Here is a 17,037-nt window from a genome sequence, read left to right on the forward strand (position 1 = left end):
TGCAGGAATAATGAGATTCATCTGAGGAAAGAGGCAGAACGGTTCGAAATGCAAACTCAACATTTTGACAGTCTGCATTATTAGTTGGCACGCCAGGGCGTATGCATTACCCTTTGTGCTAATTCAGACTTACTGAATATTCACATTGTCCCACATCACTGTTTTAAAAAAATATGTCCAAGTTTGAATTTTACATGTTGCCGATGGAAATCTTACGGGCTAAAAAACTTAACCCCAAATCTATATGTAACGAAGGGCGCTGCTTACTCAAAGCGAGAGAGAGACGAATCCATATGCAAAGAACCCCAAAAGGGCAGGCAAACTAATCCAAAAGGGTAATACACAAACGTAATCCAAAAATCTAGGCAGGGGTCAAAACCATGAACATGAAAATAGAACCATGAAACAAGACAACAATGACAATGAAACACTTGGCCAAATGACCATTGTTACTCTGGCAATACTTCGCAGTGAGATGTTGAAGTTGAACCGGTTATATAGTGACAAACAGGAAGTGGAATGTGAAGTGTTACATGGCATGATTTCAAAATACAAGACCTGAAACAGAACATATCAAAATAAAAAACCTAAACACAAAAACAAACAAAACACAAGATAAAACCCTCACACTATGATATTCTGGTTTCTAAATGTGCTTCTGTTCCATCCTTCAGTGTGGGCCTATGGGATGTTTTTTGGCCTTTTGTAATACCACCAAATTTAAAGGGATAGTTCACGCAAAAATTAAAATTCTGTCATTATTTCCTCACCATCATGTTGTTCTAAACCTGTATTCGTTTTTATACTGTGTATAAGAAGTGAGCCTGGGTTGCTTAAAATGTCATTGGGTCTCATTCACTTAAAATTGCGTATGTTTTTCGTATTTATACGCACATTTGAACTTCTCACGAAAACGTACAACCTAATTCACAACACCTGCATACGCACCTGGGGCCTCATTTATAAAACTATGCGTAGGATCCTTACTAAAAGTCTACGCAAAAAATGGCATACGGCAAAAAATATGAAGACTTATAAAACAAAGCAATGTTTCCTTTATAAATCACAGATCACCTGCAAGTGTGCGTACATGAATCATCCTCAGATCCCCCCCTGCAAGCCCATTCTCCCATCAAGTTTGTTTTTTATAGATCACAACCTTTGCGTTAGAACTGGTGTACGCACGTTTTCAGCCACGTTTTGTGCGTACGCACGCTTTATAAATGAGGCCCCTGATTTTGTTCTTATACTTTTTCTTACGTTAGTGAATTTGAAATGTTATACAGTACATGAATGGCCGCATGCACGAGGTTGGCAATTTTTCGATTTGCGAGGTTTTTCGGTCAGTGGAGAAAGCCAGGTTTGCTGTGTATCCACCTAAGTAATGGTAAAAATAATTATATGACATGCAATAACAAAGACTTAATATGACTTTACCAGAGACGCGCATCGGCATAAAAAAGATCAAGTAATTGACGAATAAACTTCTCATTACATTACATTATGTTTACATTTGTCATTAAAGGTGCAGTGTGTAATTTTTAGAAGGATCTCTTGACAGAAATGCAAAATAATATACAAAACTATATTATCAGGGGTGCATAAAGACCTTTCATAATGAACTGTTATGTGTTTATTACCTTAGAACAAGACCTTTTTATCTACATACACGGGGGGTCCCCTTACATGGAAGTCGCCATTTTGTTCCGCCATTTTTCTACAGAAGCCCTTAACGGACAAACTTTTTTACTAAGTGGTTTTCAACGATGACATGTTTGTCTGGTGGCAGCTACCGTAGCTTCTCTATGTGTTTCAAAAGCGAGGGGTGAGCAGTAGACAATGGCGTTGGTTGCAATTTGCAACCTCACCACTAGATGCCGCTAAAATTTACACACTGCACCTTTAAGCAGATGCTTTCATAGAGAATTTAAGAAGTGAGGAAGCAAAGCTTGAAGATTTGTCAGTGCGTGCATCTTCTTTATGTTTCTGTAGACAACATAATATAGCTTATATAATAATATATAATATACCAGGGTTTCCCGCAGCACTTTGCAGTTCGGGCGGCTCGCCTAAGCTGGGAAACCCTACCGCCTTAACTAGGTCGTCCAAATTTTTTTTTTAAATGCTGCACAAAAGGCCGTCAAGTGCATCTCGGAGAATAGCGTGGACATGCTTCACACCGCGAGCGGGCACACAGCCGAATTGAGAGAAAGACGTAGTCCGTCACTGTCTGGAGGATAGCCAGTTGATTAAACGTGTGTCCGTGAGAACTGTAAGTGGACTTATTTAAGCCTGTTATTGTATTTGTCGATAGTTCTTGCAAATTTAAAGTAAGTTAGTTGGTGATTTTGTTGTTTGAGCAACCTGCTAGCTAGGTTGCACGTGCCTGGGTGATTCTCACGAAACCATTGAAACACCACGGCACTAATGATTTTAGCTTTAAAATGTGTAATATAGTAACATTAAAAAGCATCAGAATTAACACAATACTGTGTTCTACCTTGCACAATGTGTGATTTCAACATAAGAATTTATAATTTGAAATTTTATCTCATTTTCTGCTGAAATTCTCATTACCGCAATGTGTTTGAACATGCGTTATGTTGTAATTTAATCAAATTAACACAAAAATATTAAGAAAAAAAATAAATGGATGTTTTGCTAGACTACTTTAGATGACAGAAAAAATATTTACTGAATATTCATGTATAATAATAATGAAGAAAAATCAGGAAAATGATGTGTCCATGCCTGATATTCTCATCCTCCGCAACACTTTTTGAGAACAGTTTAAGCACACATACAGAATTTTAATAAAGTTTGATTTTGAGTGACCAAGCACATGGACCAGTTACTTCAAGATGGCTACCAGGTAAGATCATTTTTTTACAGTTAATTTGAAATATTGTCTTGTCAGAATGCTTACACGACATTTTGATTATCATTACCGCAACAGATGCTTATTAAATGTTAATTTAATTAATAGAAGCATAATACTTTGATTTAAAATGCATGTGCAGAATCTCCAAATTATGTTCTTTCAAGGTTTGTCATGTCATTTTGAAAATATGTCAGTGTTGATGTTTTCTGACTGTTGCGGTAATGAGATTTTTTAGGACTCATTTTTTAAATTATGTTACAAAAAGTGTTAAATGATAAGTCAAAGTTTTTAAATTAATGTTCCCATTTACTCCAGACTTTGTTTTTCAATGTCTGGTGGGAAAAAAAGTAAATTTAAGCAATTTTTACATTTTCATGCTTGACATTTTTAAAACCAAGTTTTTGATTCAATATAATTGTTGAGCACTCTTGCTCACTTTATTGATCTGCATTATTTACATGCTACAGTAGTTACACTCCTTTAAGATAATGTAATTAATTGTGGGAAATAATCAGTTTTTACAATGTTCGTACTATCTATCATCATTCACCAGACGTTCTACAAATCTGCTTCAGTTTGTGTTTATTAACCCTTTTAGTTTCACCTCATCACGCAGCTATTCCCGTTAGAGGTATCTGTTAAAAACGTTTAATTCATTAATAATCTAGTATGTGTTCATTTTATGTCATAGTTTTCTTCAAAATTAAGTTTTATTTGAGTGTTTTTAACAAAAATATTTTAATTTTCATCATGACGCGTACGCCCTGCCACTTTGATTGCTACGCCCCCTTCCCAACCCTACCACCTTAACGAACAAATTTTCTGCGGGAAACTGTCTGTATATAATAATAATATAGAATATATAAAAAATATTACAATATAAAACACAATAATCAACATTATTATATACATTATAATTAGTCTAGTATTTGATTATAGCAAACGTGATTATTTTGTACTTGTGGAATTATTTGTTCAGACATTTTCTTTTAAACTTACAAGAAATTTTGTAGGAAACATTTGTTAAATCATGATTTGTTTGTTAAAACATTTCACATTTCATGCACAAATCTGTGCGTATGCATGCTTGGTGAATGAGACCCATTGATTTTTACTTGCTTGTGCGTTGTCCAGCAGGTGTAAATCCAAAATTCGATCCCAGAAATGCAAGAAAACATCTCTCCTCAACAAGCCAAAATGACCTGAAGTATCATTTATGTTTGTAAGATAAACTCTTTGCATTAGAGATTTCTGACTCTGAGCCATATTGATGTAATATGGATGTAATATTGAGTAAAACTGATGCTTGCTTGCTTCCACTAAAACTAGATTACAGAGGATGCACCATAAGGTGTGGATTAAACACAAGCTAGCAGCACACCACAGAGAACTACCGACAACTACATTATTACCTGACTAGAGCACTGCCAAGTTGTTAATCTTGTATACAAACATAGCATTTGCATTGGGATTTGTAAACCAAGCAGTAATCTATATGATAGTCTTTAATCTGTGCCGATAACGAATAGCCTTTGGCACAAAGCTGCGCAACATTAAACCGAAATTGGTACCGCACCTCCATTGTAATGCTTGACATTTGAACCCGAAGAAGCGATGCATTTTACAGCCACCACGTGGGCTTTAGGTTCTCTTCCACTGCAGTCTGGATATGCCCTTGCTTGCTGTGAGACATTTTAATAAACTCATCAGTCATTCATGATGGAGGAGGCATTAGCCCTTCACTGCCTCCCAGTTCACACATTAACCATCTGTTAATCAGGACTGATTGAGCAGAGCTACTCGTACACCTACCCAGGGATACGTGCATGCGACACACACCTACCCTTTCAATCTCAGCCATCAACGTCTATTATCGGTACGTGGGCTGTTTGTTTACATGTGCAACATGCAAAAGCACTGACCTCAGTCCGACGCATCACGGGGAGATTCTGTGGTTCCTGATCCTTTTCTTACAAGTTTTAAATAAATGACTCAGCGCTCTTTTATGGTAACCAGTAGTTGTGTTTTTAGTCACCACCAGTGTCTACAACTAAAACAAATGCTCAAAAATGACAAAAAAGGGTAGAGGAGAAGGCGTTTATTGGTTCTCAAATGTATTGTTAAAACTCAAATGTGCAAAGTGAGCAAGATTTGAGAACCTTATAATTTACCCAAAATACCCTTGGGGGCACAGTTAAGGGAATGCCTGCTGTACTGTCTCAGGGTACAATGTGAATTACTATAAAAGTACTGTATATAAACTCTGCTGGTGTTTGTGGTTATTGACTGACTGGTTAAACAGACGTTAGTGGAAAAAAAATAATCCTTGAGCATAATTAGAAAAGCTATGTTAATCGTCTTTGGTAATCCTTTGGTAAGACAACATTTCCTGCAAATCTGATCTGGACACCATGCATTAGACAACTGAGAACAGTATAAGATTTAGCTAAGTCTTAGGGCCCTATTTTAACAATCTAGGTGCATTGTCTAAAGCTCACAGCGCAACATCTAAATTGGCGTGTCCGAATTCACTTTTGCTAACTTAACGACAGGAAAAATGATTTGTGCGCCGAGCGCATGGTCGAGAAGGGTTGGTCCTATTGTAATGGGAGTATTTTGGGTGTAACGTGCAGTAAACCAATGAGAGTCACAGCTCTCATCCCCTTTAAAAGCAATTTGCGCTGGCGCTATGTCTAATCCCTATTTAGATGACAGACTTTGTAAACTGAAAAACTAAGCGGAGGAAGAGGATCCCCAGTTTAAGATTAATGTTAAATAATTGTGCTGTTTTTCACTTGTATTGAAATTGTTATTTTTTATTAAAACCTTTAAAACCTGTTTTCTTTTAGTCATGGAAGTAAAAAAGCAGGCTTGTAATTGCTTTAAATTTATGGCTATCCAATATCATCAAAAAATAATTTACAAGTATGTAAGAAAAGGTTTGTACGCTAAAAATACTTTATTTGTAACAAACAGGAGATAAAGAATTTATAAAAACGGCTCTCTGCACGTTTCAGCACTTTGGACAGCGTTTTTTTTTAGCAAAGACTTTTTTTAGCATTACTTAAAAATGTTTCTCATCTCACCATATCCGCAGGTGAGTCATCATATACAATAAATCCGTGAGGTAGCATTAAAAAAATTTAAAAACAGATGCATTTGTTTAAAGCAAAGCATTTATTTACTTACCAGGCTACAGGTGAAACAGCTTTTTACGCCTTCTAACGTCTCATAATTAGTCCTCATTTATGTCCAAGAGACTCAATACTAATCTTTTACATTCAATCCTTTAATCTTTCATATTTAAAAGCATTTTTGTGCTGCTGCGCATTTATGTACTATGTGATAAGCAAACCCGCGTTGTCCTCCCGTTTATAGGTGCATATTACTAATGCGCTCTTTAAATAACATGTAGAGCCCTGCTAAATTTGGGTCTACTAATTATTTTGTTATATTTTTTTTTACATTATAGAGTTTCCTAAATTGAAGCTTTAAAAATGTTAAATGAGAGATAAGAATTTAAATTCATGTTCTGGATTTTATAATCTTGTAAAATATATATAAGTTCATAAATAGTAAAATACATTCTGTTTGTTATGTTAAAGAAAGTTTAAAATGTGTAAATTAGAAACAGAAGAGATATATCTAAAAAAAATCTGTTATAAAAAAGCGCTGTTGTTTAACCAATGAGGTGGGTTTTTCACTGACCTCTGAAGGTCAGAGTGCGTCAGCACGTAGGAAGTGAGTGTGCACGAGAGAACGACACGAGGAGCTGGATGAGCGTGCGCGAATCGCACTGTCCGGGTAAAAATAATACGTAAAAAAACTGAAATTGAGTTTGCAAACTGTGTAAGGACACTGTACAGATAAGAGACTGTTAAGACAAAACTTTTGAATTAACTTTATGAGAATAGTGTGCGTGATCGTGTTCAACGTGCACGTGTTCATGTGAAGGACCAAGAAATGACGCAGTTCTTTTAATCTCAATACTACGTGAGCTTTACGTGACTCTATAGTTTGCAACGTTACAGAAGATGAACTATTATAGTGTTTATTGAGCTCACAAACACCGTTGACACAGTCAACGCCAATAGTCATCTGCAGTGAGTACAAACGAAGAGAGTAAAGGCTTCGCGATTCTTCCAGAGAGACCGATGCTGTGTCGTGGCCTATGTTGCAACGCTGGTTTGTTTACATCATCGGATGGATTCACACACCGCTGTTCGTGGATGGATGCTACTGAAAAACGGATCGGCTGATCTGATAATTGTGTCTTCATGACTTTGTTCTTCACTTTCCCTGTTTCATTGGATTTCGTGAGTAAACTTGCACACATTCACATGAGCTCCAACGTAGCGCGCCAACGAAAGACTTAAATCCCAGCTGGGTAATATTTCTTTTGTGGGGTTATTTGGTTTTGTTTTGTTTTGTTTACATTTGTTTGAGTGTTTCATATTGAGTAATTGCCTGTGATGTACATGTGCACTTTGAAGTGTGAGTTAACTTCTGATCTAAAGTTGATTCATGTGATCTGAATCTATTTGAAATGAATCAAATGAAAAGAAAACAAGAGTAACTTGAATCAGTTAATAAATGTTTTGTTAATGGTTTATACAGCATAACATCTCCTGTGTTTCTTATGTAAAGAGAGAGAGACAAAGTTAAAGGGGGTATGTAATATAATTTGAGATTTATTTTAAAGTGTTGTACTAATGCCTTTACTATTTTTTTCTTATAGTTAAGTATTTTCTGAGTAAGAGAAGTGAACATTTACAAGAAAACTATAATCTGAAGCCCGGGGTGAATTATATTAGTTATTTTTGGGTTACTTTGGTATTAAACATTATGCCTTAAGTAAATTTAGATGTGCCTCTCACGTGTTAAGTTAAATTGTAAGTTTCCCTAGACATAATTTGAGCCAGTTAATCGGTGAGAGGGCTACATTTGTGGGGGCTCGTCCGGGATTCAGATAACTGTTTTTTCCTTCTTTCTCTGTATTTTATTTGAAAGGCAAAATCTGTAAAGGTACTGTTTTTTTTGAGGTATGCAATTTTCTTTTGTTGACTAAGTGAGTAAGACATTTAAGGTTGTGCAGCTATTATTTATTTACATCTACATAAATCTGTAATTTTACATACTACCTAAATACACAGATGAGCAATATGGATGTAAATAAGGTAATTGCATGGTGTAGTGAGAAAAATGTTCAGCTTGAGAACGCCCTCATTTTGAGCAATGTACCTTTGGACTGTGAAGACATGATAGTGTACAATGTGCTTGATACAGTTCAAGGTATGGGTAAATGCAAAGTGCGTGGCCGTCATGCTGATCCGACTAAGCGGCATCATTTCGTTTTGATTGAAACTGCTAGGAAGGTTTCTGAGATATCTCTTCCTGCTGAAATTGGGGGATCTGATGTAGGTACTTGGTATACCCAGGTTGTTAATGTCACAACTCAAGCACCTGAACAAAATAGAGAGGGTGAGTTCCATACTAAACTGTTTTCTTTCCTAGAGAAAGAGGGTAAATCTTTAGCTGATGTTCAGAGTATGGTTTCTCCTTCACTTAGCCTGAGCACTGAGCTTGTTGGTGCTATTAACTCTTTGGTGCAAAAGTGTAATGTGGCTACACCTACTGAAGTCCCAGGTTATAGGAAACTGCGTACGTTTTCTGGGGTGACACCCACACCCAGTGGTGAGGATGAGTATGAAGCATGGGCTGAACAGACCACTCACATTCTTGAAGAGTGGCAGTGTTCTGACAACATAAAGAAACAAAGACTTGTTGAGTGTCTTAGGGGCCCTGCAGCCGATATAGTGAGGTTTGAAAAGATTGCAAATCCAACAGCTTCCTCCAGTGATTATCTCAGTGCTTTGGAGACAGCCTTTGGTACCACAGAAAGTTCTGCAGATCTGATGGTGAGGTTTAGGAGTACTTTTCAGAATGAGGGTGAAAAACTCTCAGCATACATATTGAGGTTGGATAAATTGCTACACAGTGTGTTACGCAAAAGAGGCATTATGCTCTCTGAAATGAATCAGCTTCGTATGCAGCAGATAATCAGAGGAGCACTTCCAACTGACATGGTAGCTTTACGGTTCAGAATGACACACAAGCTATGTGACCCACTTTCTTTCACTGATCTTTTGAAGGAGGTTAGAGAAGAAGAGAACATGATGCACAGCAGGAACTCCGTTCAGGCCAACGTTGCTGTATCTGCTGCATCCTCTGTGAAGAGTGAAACCTCTACTAAACCAAATCCTACTGAGTCTGAGATTGAGAGACTAAAGAAGGAAGTTAGGGGGCTAAAGAGTGAGATGTCTCGTTTATTGACTGCGACAACCGAAACTGTGATTCATGGTCCTTCTGAAAACCATAGCTCAGCCACTGGTGAGAGACGACCAACAAACAGAGCAGGTGGTAGCACAAGCTATTTCTGCTATAGGTGTGGCGAAGACGGGCACCTGAAGCGGGATTGTGTTAATGAGGAAAACTTGAGAAAAGTGAATGAACGCCTCATCAAACTCAAGCGGCCGACGGGAAACTTCCCCGGGGCTCGGTAGAGGAACGGACTGATGCTCCGGGTAAGACACGTTCCAACAAGAGCAAACAAGTAAAAATAGGAAAGGCTGTTGTCCCAGCAGGCCTAGTTGGTCCTAGCTCTGTCCTTCCTATTCAGATAGAAGGAGTTTATGCCAAAGCCTTGCTTGACAGTGGGTCACAAGTCACTCTTTTATACAGATCCTTTTACAACAAGTATCTTAAGCATCTTCCTTTAACGCCAATTGAGAATTTGGAAATATGGGGTCTAAGTTCCCAGCAGTATCCATATGATGGCTGTTTGTCGCTAAGGCTTGAATTTCCAGGGTCTGTAGCTGGAGTGGTCGAGACCATTGATGCGCTCGTGTTGGTTTGTCCTGATCCCGCTGTAAGAGGTGAAGTTAATATTTTGGTGGGAACGAACACCTCTGTGGTAAAAAGACTTGTTGAGGCATGTAAAGAGAAAATGGGGAATGATTTTCTCCATACTTTGACAGTGCATCCTGAAATTAAAGATGCTTATGAACAGGTCATTGCCAGTGCTGATGTTAAAGTTGACAATAGTCAAACCACTGTGTGGTTTCCGGGGTTTAAGCCTGTGAAAATCAGTCCGGGTGAAAGTAGGCGAATTAGGGGGATCTTAAAATACCCAGGAGACCTGGCTGCTAAAACATTCTTGGTGGATCAGCCCGAAGAATTCGGTTTTCCAGAAGAACTACTGGTGAGGGCAGAAGTTCAACCTGCTACTGCTGTACACTCCAAAAGACTTGGGGTCACCATCAGAAATGTCTCCACTCGCCCTGTCACTTTGAAACGAGGTATGCGCATCGCCCATGTGTTTCCTGTTGATGTTGTGCACTCCGTTTCTTCATCCAAAGAAAGTAGTGCTGAAGCAGGATTAACCCTGGACTCCTTTGAATTTGGTGATTCCCCGGTACCCGAGGAGTGGAAAAGAAAGCTGGCTGAAGAGATGCTCAAAAGAAAGGATGTTTTCTCCTGTAATGAGTTCGATGTAGGTTGTTCAAAAAGCACCCAACACAACATTAGAGTCACCGACGACAGACCTTTTCGTGAAAGATCACGACGACTTGCTCCAGCCGACATTGAAGATGTCAGACAACACTTGCAGAAGTTAAAAGAAGCTGGTATCATTTCTGAGTCCCGCAGTCCTTACGCCTCGCCAATTGTTGTAGTGAGAAAAAAGAACGGGCAGATAAGGATGTGCGTGGACTACAGAACCCTGAATCGTCGCACCATCCCAGATCAATACACGGTCCCCAGAATTGAAGATGCTCTGGCTTGCCTGAATGGAAGTCAATGGTTCAGTGTATTAGATCTCAGAAGTGGATACTATCAGATCCCACTCTGTGAGGCTGACAAAGAAAAGACGGCTTTTATCTGTCCAGTCGGGTTCTACCAATTCCAAAGGATGCCTCAGGGCATTTCTGGGGCTCCCGCGACCTTCCAAAGGGTCATGGAGAATACGGTTGGCGATATGAACCTGTTGGAAGTTTTGGTATATTTGGACGACCTCATCATTTTTGGAAAAACCCTGGAGGAACATGAGCAACGGCTCCTTAAAGAGCTTCATCGTTTACAGAGTGAAGGTCTAAAGGTGTCTTTAGACAAGTGCATCTTCTGTCAACCCTCTGTTACTTACGTTGGTCATATTGTCTCTCAAGAAGGTGTTTCAACTGACCCCTCTAAAATAGAGGCAGTAAAGTCCTGGCCCAGACCCCAGAATGTTTCTGAACTTCGCTCTTTCTTAGGGTTCAGCGGCTATTACAGAAGGTTTGTGAAGGATTATTCTAAAGTATCTTACCCCTTGAACCAGTTGCTGCAGGGTTGTTTACCAAACAAAACCCTGAAAAAGACCAGAACAGGAAATCCTGAAAAGGTATTTTACAAAGCATCAGACCCCTTTGGTAATAGGTGGAATGATAGTTGTGAAGCTGCTTTCAGGGAGTTGAAGGAAAGGCTTACCCAAGCCCCTGTTTTGGCGTTCGCAGACCCCAAGCTACCATACGTGTTACATGTAGATGCATGTTGTGAAGGGTTGGGAGGGGTGTTGTATCAAGACCAGGGTCAGGGCCTACGTCCTGTAGCATTTATCAGCAGAAGCCTTACACCTTCAGAAAAGAACTATCCTGTGCACAAACTTGAATTTCTGTCTCTAAAATGGGCTGTTGTAGACAAACTACATGACTATCTCTATGGGGCAAAGTTTGAGGTACAAACGGATAATAATCCGTTAACATATGTGTTGACCACTGCCAAACTAGATGCTACAGGGCATAGGTGGCTGGCAGCTTTGTCTTCATATGATTTCAGTCTAAAATATAGGCCTGGTAAGCAAAACACAGATGCTGATGCGTTTTCCCGTCGCCCTCACCCAAGTATGGGAGATGGCGATAGATGGACACACATTTCATCTGCTGGTGTAAAAGCCTTGTACAACTTTCAAATGTTTGGTAATTCTGGTAATTTTGGGAACTGTAGCCGGGTTGTTACTTCTTTGGGGGGGTCTCCAAAATCTGTCCCTGTAGCTTACTGTAATCTAGCTACCTTAGACCTTGCTCTTACTCCTAAAATGAGTTCTTCTGATCTGTCATGTTCACAGCAGGATGATCCCTGTTTTGGTGAGGTGTGGAAAGCTTTCAAGGAGAGAGATCCAGGCAGGGTAAATAAGAGTATCCATAAGGACCTTCCCCTTGTCATGAGAGAGTGGGAAAGGTTAGAGATGGAGGATGGAGTAATGTTTCGTTGCACACAAGTTCCAAATAAGCCCAGACGAAAACAGTTGCTCCTGCCGCAGAAATTTCAAATGACCGTCCTCAAGTCATTGCATGATGACTCTGGGCATTTAGGATTTGACAAAACCTATGGGTTCATTAGGGAGAGGTTTTATTGGCCTCGGATGAAGACCGACGTGGAGCAGTATTGTCAGACCTGTGCTCGATGTGTCCAGAGGAAGACACTGCCTAAGACCGTCGCACCATTGTCACACCTGTCCAGCAGTGGCCCAATGGACTTGGTGTGTATGGATTTTTTATCTATTGAGCCTGACTCCAGTAACACCTGTAATGTTCTCGTCATTACTGATCATTACACCAGATATGCGCAGGCTTTCCCCACCAAGAACCAGACGGCATCCACTGTGGCTAAGGTATTATGGGAGAAGTACTTCATTCACTACGGGCTTCCGAGACGCATGCACTCAGATCAAGGAAGAGATTTTGAGAGTCGGCTCATCCATGAGTTGTTGGATACGTTGGGAGTTGAGAAGTCCAGAACGACCCCATATCATCCCCAGGGGGACCCGCAACCAGAGCGGTTTAATCGGACGCTGCTGGACATGTTGGGGACCTTAGATCCGAAACAAAAACAACATTGGAGCCGACATATTGCCCATCTCGTGTATGTTTATAACTGCAGCCAGAATGAAGCCACAGGTTTCTCTCCATACTTCCTAATGTTCGGACGGGAAGCCAGATTGCCCATTGATCTGAATTTCGGGGTGTCGAGCGATGGTACCTCCACTAAGTCTTACCAGCGGTATGTCAAGAACATGCAGAAAGAACTAAAAGCTGCCTTTCAACTGGCTGAGGCCGCTGCTGAGAAGAAGAATGATGGAAACAAGAGGAGGTATGACCGAAGAATTCATTATTCACACCTCGCTCCAGGTGACCGAGTTCTAATTCGGAATTTGGGTCTGCAAGGAAAGCATAAATTGGCAGACAGATGGGGTTCTGTGCCGTATGTTGTCCAAAGTCAGATGCCAAACCTACCTGTGTTTCGGTTGAAGCCTGAAGTCGGTGATGGACCAGTCAAAATTCTCCATCGTAATCATCTACTTCCTGTCGTTTAGAAACTGAGACAGCAGCATACTCCCGATGTTGTTCTGGAGCCTAAGAAAAGGATTTTGAGAAAGAGAAAGCAAACAGAGCAAAATAAGAACTTGAGACCTGAGACTGATAGTGCACTTAAGAGACAGGAAGAGCAGATCAGAAATATTCTGAGTTCTGATGAAGATTCAGAAAGTGATGACTATGTTTATGAAACTCGGGTTCATATGCCTGAAGAACCTTCTCTGTTCTCTGAGAAAGAACCTTTTCAGACAGATTTTGATGATGTTCATGAAAGTGTTGAGCTTTCTGATGAAATTGTTGAAATTGCTGATGTATCTACAGAGTCTGAGCTAGGTCCTTTACCTGAGAAACGTACTGATGATTTGCAAAATGCAGGTGAAGTTCCAGATATCTGTAATGATGTTGATGATGATGTACATGAGCTCTCAGATGAGCAAATGAGTGTAACAAATCCAGAGGTTACTATTGAAGTAAATGAAAAGAGTAGAAGGCCTCAAAGGATAAGAACAGTTCCTAAGCGTTTTACTTATGATACTTTTGGGGAGCCAAAGTTTGAGCCTAACTTTTCTCAAGTAAAAGCTTTAAATCCTGTAAGGTACTGTTCTACTGTATTCTTGTGGATGAATATTCCTTCATGTAGGAATACATGTCCAGTTAAGTGACCTGTACTGTCTTAAATGTGATTAAGCCGTTACCTGTAGACATGGTTTTCTAGTGTTCAGTATCCCTATTTTATGCATATGTGTTTTTTTTTCAAGATGAAGGTATACTGATGATGTAACTGTGTGTTATTTCAGTAATGGGACATGTAACAGCTTTATTTTTGCTATTCTTTTCCCTCGTTATGAGGACATAACGAATTGTGGTGGGGAGAGAATGCTAAATTTGGGTCTACTAATTATTTTGTTATATTTTTTTTTACATTATAGAGTTTCCTAAATTGAAGCTTTAAAAATGTTAAATGAGAGATAAGAATTTAAATTCATGTTCTGGATTTTATAATCTTGTAAAATATATATAAGTTCATAAATAGTAAAATACATTCTGTTTGTTATGTTAAAGAAAGTTTAAAATGTGTAAATTAGAAACAGAAGAGATATATCTAAAAAAAATCTGTTATAAAAAAGCGCTGTTGTTTAACCAATGAGGTGGGTTTTTCACTGACCTCTGAAGGTCAGAGTGCGTCAGCACGTAGGAAGTGAGTGTGCACGAAAGAACGACACGAGGAGCTGGATGAACGTGCGCGAATCGCACTGTCCGGGTAAAAATAATACGTTAAAAGCTGAAATTGAGTTTGCAAACTGTGTAAGGACACTGTACAGATAAGAGACTGTTAAGACAAAACTCGTGAATTAACTTTATGAGAATAGTGTGCGTGATCGTGTTCAACGTGCACGTGTTCATGTGAAGGACCAAGAAATGACGCAGTTCTTTTAATCTCAATACTACGTGAGCTTTACGTGACTCTATAGTTTGCAACGTTACAGAAGATGAACTATTATAGTGTTTATTGAGCTCACAAACACCGTTGACACAGTCAACGCCAATAGTCATCTGCAGTGAGTACAAACGAAGAGAGTAAAGGCTTCGCGATTCTTCCAGAGAGACCGATGCTGTGTCGTGGCCTATGTTGCAACGCTGGTTTGTTTACATCATCGGATGGATTCACACACCGCTGTTCGTGGATGGATGCTACTGAAAAACGGATCGGCTGATCTGATAATTGTGTCTTCATGACTTTGTTCTTCACTTTCCCTGTTTCATTGGATTTCGTGAGTAAACTTGCACACATTCACATGAGCTCCAACGTAGCGCGCCAACGAAAGACTTAAATCCCAGCTGGGTAATATTTCTTTTGTGGGGTTATTTGGTTTTGTTTTGTTTTGTTTACATTTGTTTGAGTGTTTCATATTGAGTAATTGCCTGTGATGTACATGTGCACATTGAAGTGTGAGTTAACTTCTGATCTAAAGTTGATTCATGTGATCTGAATCTATTTGAAATGAATCAAATGAAAAGAAAACAAGAGTAACTTGAATCAGTTAATAAATGTTTTGTTAATGGTTTATACAGCATAACATCTCCTGTGTTTCTTATGTAAAGAGAGAGAGACAAAGTTAAAGGGGGTATGTAATATAATTTGAGATTTATTTTAAAGTGTTGTACTAATGCCTTTACTATTTTTTTCTTATAGTTAAGTATTTTCTGAGTAAGAGAAGTGAACATTTACAAGAAAACTATAATCTGAAGCCCGGGGTGAATTATATTAGTTATTTTTGGGTTACTTTGGTATTAAACATTATGCCTTAAGTAAATTTAGAGGTGCCTCTCACGTGTTAAGTTAAATTGTAAGTTTCCCTAGACATAATTTGAGCCAGTTAATCGGTGAGAGGGCTACAAACATAAAACATATTGCGCCATTGACTTTAGACTTTAGACCAGGTTTTTGTTGGTCAATGGCGTAGTCTATTTTAGTTGCCTCAAAATAGCAACGCGCCAACAATGCGCCTGAACACACCTTGTTTTCAGACCAGAACGCCCATGGGCGCAGAAGGGGGCACAAATGCATTTGCTATTTAAACAACGCGGCGCTAAACGTGAAAATTAGGGTGGAAACTAGTGAAAGACACTTGCGTCGCGCATTGCGCTGCATTGCGCCGGGTGTAAGATAGAGCCCTTAATATTTAAAGGGATAGTTCAGCCAAAAATGATATTAAACCCATGATTTACTCACTGCGAAGCCGTCCAAGATGCATATGTCCATCATTTTTCAGACAAACACATTTTCAGTTATTTTAGAAAATGTCTTATATCTTTTAGCTGCTAAACAGTAAAGTAACGGGATCCACATCCTTCAAGTCCAAAAAATGTGCATACATCCCTCCCCAAAGAAATCCAAACGGCTCCAGGATGATAAAACAAAGGGCTTCTGAGGGTAATCCGCGCAGTGTTGTTGTAGAAATATCTATATTTAAAACTTTATAAACGAAAATAACGCCACTATCTTAAACTCCTCTGTATTCAGGAGAGAGTATCAACGTAGTGTACGGACTTTTCTTAGTGACGTATGACAAATTTGGAGGGCGGGGGCACAGAGCAGCAGCAGAGAAACCTCCATAAACTACGTAAGCTCTAATCCTGAATGCGGATGCGACTTATATTACCGGAAGCGAGTTATTTTCATTTATAAAGTTTTAAATGTGGATATTTCTACAACAAAACAGTGCGGATTACCCTCAGAAGGACTTTGTTTATCATCGTGGAGCTGTTTGGATTTATTTTGTGAAGGATAGAGGCACAATTTTTGGACTTGAAGGACGTGGACCCCATAACTTCACATTTGATTAATTGAAAGATCGCAAACATTTTCTAAAATAACTAAAAATGTGTTTGTCTGAAAAATTATGGACATATGCATTTCGGACAGCTTTGGGGTGGGTAAATCATAGGTTTAATATCATTTTTGGCCGAACTATCCCTTTTATTGTTTCTGGGATCGATGTGTAAAAGGGACCTAGTAACATTGTCGCAACATTTACGGAACGCGTCCTTATGAATGAAAGTCAGGAACAATGCCGTAAGAGGGGTAGAAAGGGATCACTTGCGCTTTAGCCTTGTTGGTGCTCAAGGAACAGGACAGAGAAATCCAAAAAAGGGGAAAACCAAGGTAAAACTAAAACCAAGGAACAGAACTTTTTAATTGATTTTAATTAATACAATTAAGTTTTACCTTGGTTCTCCCCTTTT

General features: G+C 39.1%; 1 protein-coding gene across 1 annotated transcript in view; it reads right to left on the reverse strand.

The window, feature by feature from the left end:
• Positions 1 to 17,037, reverse strand: part of LOC129437737 (leucine-rich repeat and fibronectin type III domain-containing protein 1-like protein) — a 150,745-nt gene that overhangs the window by 42,320 nt on the left and 91,388 nt on the right. The gene's annotated exons all lie outside the window — the stretch shown is intronic.

Source organism: Misgurnus anguillicaudatus, chromosome 24, assembly GCF_027580225.2.
Source record: "Misgurnus anguillicaudatus chromosome 24, ASM2758022v2, whole genome shotgun sequence".
Taxonomy (NCBI): domain Eukaryota; kingdom Metazoa; phylum Chordata; class Actinopteri; order Cypriniformes; family Cobitidae; genus Misgurnus; species Misgurnus anguillicaudatus.